We start from the raw sequence: 7,889 nt of genomic DNA on the forward strand, positions 1-7,889 counted from the left end.
TCAAATTCATTATCTGATATTGATACACAACATTTTCATATTTTACCTACATACTATTATTAAAAGAGCATTCATATGTAATGCAATCCAAGATTTGGCTGGACAACGAACACACCGGCTCATTCATGTATTTTCTTTTTTTAAGTTTTGCATTCTTCATAGAAACTACCCCGATTCCATGCAGGGAACTAAATCACAGTGTAACTTCTATTTTGGTGTCTTGCTCTAATTACTATTCTAAAAACTATCCGATGTTTCGAGGTAACATCGGAGCAAACGCTTCTTACTGCAGCTGCTATATTCGGGGATATGATGTGTTTCACAATATAGCTGATTTCTTTCAACTTGGGTTCATTTTTAAATGGCTTTACTAAAACTAGAATGAGGTTTTTAAATTTTAAAACCTCGAATACAAAGATAATGGCTGCGCAAAAATATCTCACTCACTATTCACAATGACCTGTAGTTTAAACCCAAATTTTTATTAGTATAAAGTATGATGTTTAGGCATCAGAGAAATCATATGGAGCATGCAAATTTGGCTCTCTTGATGGTTGAATCATCTTCCTTTCCACACTTCCTAGGGCTCATCCTTCAGACCTTCAAGATATCAAGCCATGAGAGAAGAAAAGTTGTAATTCACCCGAGTTTCAGTTATAAACTCATCCGTCATCATCTTCAGAGAGTTTGGAAGTGTCAGCTAGATTGCATTGGCCAGCTTTTCAATTACAAGAAATTAATCACTTAAAAGGAGAATGGGCCCCACAGAAAGTTTACTCCCTCAGCCTCAAAGTGTCCAGTGTGACCATAATTTAAGAGTTACTTTATATCTCAAATCAGTGCTTTAAAGTGCATCCATCTTGTGAGCTGTCTGTGTTGTTTTCATTTCACTAGGAAATTTTAATTAATATTTAATGAGCCCCCTCTAGTCAAGTACTGGTGTTTGGTAAGGATAAGACTGCAGTCTAATTACATTTGCCACTAACACATGCACACTGTAATTTCTTTTTAAAAAGGAAAGAAAAGAAAGGATAGAAGTTAAAGAAAATGAAAATCTCTCATAACTGCATCACTGATTCAAAGCAACCCTCACTATACGGAGATACTTGGTGTACACCTTCCAAAGACATGTTACCAATGCATGTAGACACGTATTTTATATTTTTATAAAAAGAATCAGTATTTTTATACTTAACATATGACCAAACATTTCTATCTCATTGTATATAAAACTACGTATCTTTTCCCAACTGTATAGAACCCTGTCAAGTTGACTGGCCATCATTTATTTAACTCATTATTGGTGACCACTTAGTTCAATCCCAAATTTTCCCCACTGAAAATTATGAACATCGTTTACTTACGTCTTTGAGCACATATGTGACGATCCCAGGAATAAACTCCTAGATGTGGAATTGCCAGTGTAGAGATCACATCTGGACATTCTGGAATCCTTCCAACCAGACATGAGAACCCATTTCTCACACCCCCACTCTGGACGGTCCTCATCTTTATGAGATTGTCAATTCGGCAAATTATTCCTATGCTTGATGAATACATGTGACCCTTTATGTTGTTATCTCCTGATCCTTAATGAAGCTTGCCTTTTCTTACTGATCAGTAGGAGCCCTTTACAGACATGACACGCTATGGGTACTGATCATTTGTTAATTGCATATATTAAAAACATTTTCCCAGTAAGTTTTTTTTGGGGGAGTCATTTTTCAAAGGAGTAACACAAAGTTTTTTGAGTTTCCTGTTGTCACATCTATGAACCTTTTCCTATGTGGCTCGTGATCTGTGGCTATACGCTGGGATAGACCAGTTCCATCCCTGGACGATCAGTGGGCTTTTCTATATGTTCTATACATACAGGACATACAGGAAATGGGAAACTTATGTTATCTTCCCAAATAATTATACAATTGTCCCCAAATCATTAATACACTAATGAAAGTTTTCCCTTCAATAACTGAACAATGTCCTTTATCCCGAGGGTATAATCACACATGTATATTTTGAGTTTCTGGACAGAAAAAAAAGCATTTTCTCTCATTTTTAGTTTAACCCCATGATTGCCATTATAAAAAAAAAAAGAGTGCATGCAATTTTATTTTAAATTATTTCTCAAAAGACTACTCTTTGGATAAATGGATTTATTTTTATTTGTGTTTGACCAATCTTTTACAAGAATGCATTAAGAATTTTTCTCTACTGAAAAAAAAAGCTAAAGCTCTAAACTGTTCTTAGAAACAATAATACATATATGTAAATTTAAAAAATATGTGCAGTATATTGTACATATGTTTTTACATGCAGTATATTGTATATGTGCAGTCAAACTGTAATAATTCTACCTAATAAAATTCAAAAATGCAAAAAAGAAATGGACAAGGTTAATGTCAAATGGAAAAAGCAGAAACCATGAGTTTCTATACAGTGTAGCTTAAAAGGTATATGCTTCTATATACACTAAGAATGAATTCAAAGTGCTGCATGAAAATATAAAATAGAAAAAAGAAATATGCTTTTCTATAGGCGGTAAGGTAATTTTAAAGTTTTTTCTAATGCATTTCTGTTTACAAAACTTGCTGATTTGATTATGTCCTGTTGTGCTCATGTAATACCTTCTTTGGAAAAGCATTTTACTCTCTGAACATGTGCAGCAGTCTTTTATTAACAGACCAAGATGAAACTTGAAGACGTGGTTAGATTAAGACCAACACTAGGGCATAGGTAACTGATATACATAACTCACTGTAGTGAAGTGAAATGGTCCTGGCAAAAAGCATCCTCTGTTCGCTCTGTCACATCCTCTCATTTCTAAGCACATTCATGTCCCAGGCACCCCTGGACATGGTTTCTATTTTAGGATCTTTTAATACGTTAACTTAGGAGAGAGCAGGACAAGAGCTTATTTGAGAGATGCCTCAGTTAACTAACGTTGTTGGGAACAAATTATTCTGTATAAATGAGCTTTGCAGATGACTTAAATTAACTGGTCCAAGTGGCAGAGTTTGGACTGCAAAGTTCTAAAATTGAGAACACATCCCCTGACTTGTTAATTATAACAGACCTGTCATTGTAAGTGAAATATCCTCATGCATATTGATTGGAAAATTCACTGAAATCAAAGGTTTTTCTCCTGGATTTCTGTGGTGTGTTTTATCCCTCACTGGCCATGAGATGCCCTCTGAAGGAAAGAACATCACAGGGTGCAAAGGAGGTTGGAGAGGGAGAAGGGAAGCAGCTCATGTCCCCACTCTGCTTCCCGCATTTGGAACAGCCCTCTGTTCTGATTTTCAAGGGACTCTTGTCTGTGTCCATATATTGCCCCGCAGCCTCAGGACGCGCTTTTGCCCCTCAGTCCTTCCTCTGGGTCACATGCCTGTTGCTCCTCCCGCTCGTCTCTGCCTGTGGGTGAGATGCCATTGGACAGAAGGTGCTCACTGCTGAGCAAGGTGTGACTTTAAAGGGATATCCTTGGCTTTCCCCTTTCCCCTTTCTCGGTGCTTTTCCTGTGATAGCATTATTGTAGGTGCTGTTTGACTACTGCATGATATTCTGATATCTTGGCAAGTTTTTCAGTCTAAACTCAGCATCTGATCGCCATTTATAACCTTTGATTTGGGAACTAGGTACCAGGGGCCAAGACACGGTGTTTGACAGGGGCCTTGCCTGGATTTTATTGAGCTGTCATCCAGTGGCGTCTTCAGGGCTGAGTCACACGTGGGAGCTCTTTTCACCCTTTTCGTAAATGTCAGCTGCCATTACTGTTGCTGCTTGTGCATCTTCTCTAGCCAGTCTCCACTCCACCTCTGACTTGGCAACCTTTGTCACGAGTCGTCTGGGAAAGATCGTAGGACCTGGCTTGTTGGAACCATTTGACGGTTCAGCCCAATAGTTAACACTGAGTAGAAGTTCTCTAAGGTGCTCCTGGTGCGTGAAAGGGGCATAGCTTAGTCCAAAGATTTTGCCTTTGCTCCTGTTTCCTGAGAGGCTTCGAAAACGGTCCTTGGTTCTGGGTCATTATGGCTGCTGGAGTTGACAAAATACAATGCCAGGTAAATGGTGCAGTAGGATAGTAATTAAAATATCTGCCATTTCCAGGATTAAAGTTAAATAGACGTGCTCATTTAGACGACTGTAAACAGAGCTTTTGTTCCAAAATAAGATATTTACCTTGATTCTTTCTCAGAAATGGGTTAGGAAATATCACCAACTGAATAGGAAATTTTTTATTTTTACTTTTAAAAATTCTATGAATTAATTATGCTGGGCTGCATCACTTGTATACTGCCACTGGATCACAGTTTGGCTTGTTAGGAACTATAAATTTATGCAAAATAACGTGCTTTTATATAAAATTTAATTTTCTTTCTCTCTGTTCTAGGCAAAGCATCAAATATTTCAAGGTACGATTTCAGGCTTCTCTTTTCTTTGTAATATTTTCTCAGTACAGGTGTTTGTGTTGGTTCTAATTTGACTGGAAGTAAATACCTTGACTTCTCAGGTCTAGTTCGCCTCTTCACAATTTTACTATTCCTGGTTTGCGGCCTAAATGACAGCATTTTAGGATTGAGTCACCACCTGTTGAGACAGGAGCCCAGGAGAGGGAGCAGGTCACACTGGTAGGAAGAAGCGGGTGCATTTAATTCCACTTAGAAAAGTTAGGGAATCCGATGATGCTACGAGTCTGAAGTTTGAGGGGAGTACTTTGGCCTGACCTGGCTCACAGGGAAGTGTAAAGGTTACGACACTGTCTGAGGTTATCAAGCTTAAGGCTTAGAGATGAAGACAGATATCGCTGGTCAAAGTCTGCGTCACAGCAGAGGCTTCAACTATGCGTTGAGTCCTGAGTGGAAGGAGCCTGAATGTCACTAACGAATGAGCGGAAATGAAAGGATGTAAAATGGGGATAATGAGGTCTGTGCAGGCTTCCCAGGCTGTGACGGGTATGTGGAGCTGTGTGTGGGGAGGCAGGACAGCCGTCTGGCACACATTTATTAGGCCCTCGAACGTGGGTGTTTCTTGTGGCGAAGTGCACCCCCAGGGTAGGGGATAGAGAGGTGTGACCTCAGGGCAGCGGAGATGTCACGTTGTTAAGATAGAGGGTAAGTCTGTACTTTGGGGTCAGACAATATAATTCAATGCCTGGCAGGAGGTTGTGGCTTCCTGGGCCCTGCTCTCGGGGCTTTCCGTGGTGTTACCCACCTGTAAGGCGAGTGTTTACCTGCACGGTGCGTGAGAACCTTCGCGTCTGGGGCTGATGACTCTTGTGACTCAGATTGTGAGGTGTTCGTGTTCTCAGCAAGTAAGTGGTAAAGCCAAGGTTGTACCCAAGGGTGTGTGATTCCAAGGACTGTGTCCTTCCAAGCCACCCACCCTGGTTCTTATGAAAGGAAAATTTCTGGGCAGCAGGAAGACATTGGAGGTCTGAGTAACCAAGCAAGTGGTATTAGAAAGATTTCTCTGGGTAATTTAAACTGTGGGTGGAGGTGGGGAAAATCTGGAAGAAGTCAGGAATTTTCTTTTTTCTTTTGATTTTTTAAAGCAGTTGCAACAATCTGCTTACTTTATTGGTGACGGGAGGACAACATTTAAGCACATAGGATGCTTGAGTTTTTTTCTCTTCTGTATCTATTGATGAAGGTGCTATTTGAACTGTTGACATTTTCTAAGCAGTTTGTTCCTTAATGATGTAATATTAGGTGAAGACATTGTATTGTGTTTCCCCATCTTTGAAGAAAGATTGAATAGAAATCTCATTGAAAAATAGAGGTCTTGTTTTCCATATTTGTTTTTTACATTTAAAATGCTACTAACTAAATTTGCCTTCTTCAGGGATCACAGTAATGCTGAAAGGATATTTTTTGCTCATAGTACCAGGATAATGTGGCTTTGCTTTGGAAACATTGGGGTAATCCGATTTTACTTGTTTTGGTGATAATATTAGAGGTTTTTTTTTTTATCTCTTTTTAGTTAATTTACACCGAATTTCTGAGGCGATCAAGCATTGCATGAAGGAAAACTCAGAACTTGTAGGAGAAATATCCAGGTGCACACAGAAGGTATAGTCATCCCTTCATTCTCATTCTCATGGCTTCCCCTTGAAGGGCGTCTGCCTCCTTCTAGCTCGCTTACTTCACTGTCTCTTCTTTCTTTCATCCTGGTGTTCCATTTCATTATATTCTGTAACAGCCCGTTCAAAGCAAACATCATACACATGTAAAGTACTGTTTTCTTTATTTCTGTTAAGGACTCACCCACAGGAGATAGGTTTTGCTATAATTAATGGTTTTGATTTCTGAATCCATTCTTACATAATTGTATAGTTCAACAAAATAAAGAAAAGTACTAAAGAAGCCATGAGGGAAAATAAGATTCTCTCCAATGAAGTACATAGATTTCAGGTTAAAAAAGAAATCCCTTCTTTTTCCAAGATTACAGACCACAAAAACAGAAGTAAAGTAATGAGTGAGTATTACTGACCTCTGTGTTTTCTTGTAGGATGATATCAAAACACTTGAGAAGATGAATGAAATCCTTGATGATGTCATTCAAGATATACATACTGAACTGCAATCTAAGAGAGATCAGAATGTCAAGAATCGGAACTTGGTGAGAATTTTGCCACTCAGTGTTACTGTCGTTTGGCTTCTGAGGCTTTTTTGTGCATTGGGTGAATTGGACCCTGCATTCTTCCATGCTGCTCATTTCAAGTATTAATACCACAGTAACATTTCTTTTTTTTTAATTTAAGGGCCTAGGAATAATTTTATTCACGAACCAGGGTAATTTTTATATCCTTTAGCACTACCCTTTAAGAAAAATAGAACTGAGAAACTGTAGAAGAGAATCCTATAGATTTCAAGCCTACGTTGAACAGTCCTATCCCTCTTAATGAGAGCAGAGAATTTTCACAGTGAATCTGGGCACAGTACATATCTTTCACTAGGAAAACTCATTCACTTAAGCTGCATGGCTTGAAAGATTTCAGACCTTTACTTAGCCTTGTCACTCAGTTGACTAATCCATTGTCTTGAAAGCAGGAAATTCAATTTCCCATGAACTATTTATACCTTCAGCTGTTCTCTTCTTTACAACTTTCATGTGTTTGACTTGTCTCTTTGGCCCAAACTAGATCAGCTGCTTTAATGACACAAAGGCTGGTATGGGATGTGTCTACTAGACATTTCTTTTTAGCACATGGCCTAGTGTTTCTTTTGAAATCCTAGTACATGTTATGTTTCCATCCTACATGCACACAGTGGAAAGGAAAAATCTACAGAGAATTTGTAAAGGTGTTATTTCTGTTTTTTTAACTGAAGAATAGTCACTTACAATATGTCAATTTATGGTATGCAGCATAATGTCCCACTCATACATATATGTGTGTATGTATATGTATATATATACATATATTCATTTTCTTGTTCTTTTTTATTAAATATTATTACAAGGTATTGAATATAGTTCCCTGTGCTATACAGAAGAAATATGCTTTTTAAATCTATTTTTATACATAGCAGTTAATATTTGCAAATCTCGAACTCGCAAATTTATCCCTTTCCACTCACTCCTCCCCACTCCGGTAACCATAAGATTGTCTACTATGTCTGCAAGTCTGTTTCTGTTTTGTAGATAAGTTTCTGTTTTGTAGATGAGTTCCTTAGTGTCTTCTTTTTCCTTTTTTAAATTCCACATGTAAGTGATATCATACGGTATTTTCCTTTTGCTTTCTGACTTACTTCCCTTAGTATGACAATCTCCAGGTCCATCCATGTTGCTGCAAAGGGCATTATTTTATTCTTTTTGTTGGCTGTGTAGTATTCCATTGTATAAATAAACCACAACTTCTTTATCCAGTTATCTGTCGATGGACATTT

This window comes from Camelus ferus, chromosome 8 (genome assembly GCF_009834535.1).
Source record: "Camelus ferus isolate YT-003-E chromosome 8, BCGSAC_Cfer_1.0, whole genome shotgun sequence".
Taxonomy (NCBI): Eukaryota; Metazoa; Chordata; class Mammalia; order Artiodactyla; family Camelidae; genus Camelus; species Camelus ferus.